This window comes from Physeter macrocephalus, chromosome 9, assembly GCF_002837175.3.
Source record: "Physeter macrocephalus isolate SW-GA chromosome 9, ASM283717v5, whole genome shotgun sequence".
Lineage (NCBI taxonomy): Eukaryota > Metazoa > Chordata > Mammalia > Artiodactyla > Physeteridae > Physeter > Physeter macrocephalus.
This window is the reverse complement of record NC_041222.1, coordinates 82178350-82180417: the sequence shown is the minus strand read 5'-3', so window position 1 is coordinate 82180417 and position 2068 is coordinate 82178350. Positions and strand designations below refer to the sequence as shown.

General features: G+C 40.7%; 1 pseudogene; it reads left to right on the top strand.

Annotated features, from left to right (window-relative positions):
- LOC102993117 (centrosomal protein of 78 kDa-like) overlaps positions 1-193 on the top strand; it is a 127912-nt pseudogene extending 127719 nt beyond the window's left edge.
- Positions 194-2068: the final 1875 nt, after the last annotated feature.

The following is a 2068-nucleotide window of genomic DNA, read 5'->3' as shown; positions in this document are numbered from 1 at the left end:
AACTCCACTTGTTGTACCAGTGGATAACTTCTCCATCGGTGAAGGAACAATCCAAAGCTGCTAGACAGAAAAAGAGAACTATAATTTTGGAAAGTGGTCAAAAAGGAAAAGCTACTCTTAGAATTGATGTCCAGTGGAGCCCCAGAATAGAAGCAAGATAAATATTCCATTCCACATTGGCAACACCAAAGGAGATGATGCTTTAGAAAAAAGATTTCTCGACAAAGGTTGGAGAAAGAAATGTTCTCTTAAAGGCAGCCACCTTTGGTCTATGCAGTTCCATAGCAGGAGGCAGTGAAAATGGCAATGGTTGCATAGGACTGTCAAATCTATGCATCAGAACTGTAGGTGTAATGTCACTCGACAGAAGCCATAATCAGTTCAGTACTGCAGTGTGAACCACAAGGTCATCAAAGAGGAAGGATAACTCAAGAGTCCACGTGTGATAGATGCTCAGGGCTGTGCACTGCACATGGCAAATTCATAGTGACAAATCAACGTCAGGCTTCAAACATTCCTCCTGGTTTGAAGTTCGCAGGTCAGAAATTTCAAATAAATGGCATAGACTAATGAACATCCTAGTGAGGCTACAATGAAAGAGACTTTATCTTTCTCTCAAATGCCTTTGAGTTTCTGCTTTGTTCTTTTGTCAAATTCTGTACTGGATTCTGGGAACAAAAATGTGCCTACTTTCACTCTTCTAGGAGTGGGGGATTGGCTTGCTTTTGAGACTGTTTTTAAATTTCGGGGATAGTGCTGTAAAATCAAATTGTATCTTAGTAACTCTTTAGACTCTTTAAAAGCATGGTTCATGACAGACTTGATAAACTGATAAAAAATCCAAGGCCCTGAGAGACCCACACCCTTGTCAGTGACAGAAGTCCTAGCCACAGATACTGAAGCAGCCCTCAGTCCCATTCAGGCAATGAAAGCCCTGTCACTGGGAATGAACCAAATGTACATTTGGGAGGATGGTTTATGGACATTTAAGACTTTGGATTTTTAACCCACAGTAACAAGGAAACTTGATTTCAAAATTGGGCTTTAATACTTTGGGACCTTAATTCATAAGAGCGTTTAATGTGTGCCCTTTTAATTTCTCTGTGAAGAATCTGATACTGGCAAAAGTGTACTTTCAAATTTGCAACATTTCTATGATTTCTGAATTGTATTACTGGATGCTTTTATGTATTTAATCTTAGTTTGTCATTTAACCTCATCAACTTTCTATGGTTAGCTGTGCTGTGGATGGCCGGTAGAACAAAAAGTTGTTTCTGATCATTGGATATGAGTAGCCCTGGAGTTAATTTAAATTAAGGCAATTTCTCACCCATATCAGAGACTTCTGGGATGAAACTCTAAGTTGTCCACCAGCAGTTCCCGGAGGCCACTCAAATGAGTAGCCCTATAAAAGTGTGAGCAGGACTGTCCTGATAAAGGTCTATTCTTTTTCCTGAAGGAAGAGCCATATTCCGTTAATTACAGGCTTAAAGGCATAGTTGAGTGGGTTGAGAGATTGAAAAAAACAGGGAAGCATTAGTGACAATTTCCCTTCTCGTTCCTAATGGTACCACCATGTGAAGGGAGTTTGATTAGTATAACTTTTAACTTCCCTGCTCTTATATTCACTGACACTGGCTAGGTGAGGTGACCTACTTGACTGGCAAAGTTGGGAAGAATAACTGGCCATGCTTTGCTAAGCTCTTCTTTCCTTCATCTTGGGAGTGAGTCTGGTGATAGAGAGACAAAAGTTCTCTGCTCCACTGTGGACATGGCCTTTTCACATGGGTTTGCCTGGAAACAACTTGCTGCAACAAAGTGGGTAAGTCTGGATAACTCTAGAATTCAGTTGACAGACTCACTTGGCTGTCTCATGAAGCCCCATTTTCCAACATGAGCTCTAACAGTAAAAAGTGACATAATGTGTGGGCTCCAGGGCAAAATGAAAATATAGTGACTCTTGTTCAAACTGCAAAGAAAAAGTGTTGTTGAAAGTATTTGCACTGGGGTGCATAGTGTCCTCCCCAAATTCATGTTCACCTGGAACCTGTGAATGTGCCCAAGTAAA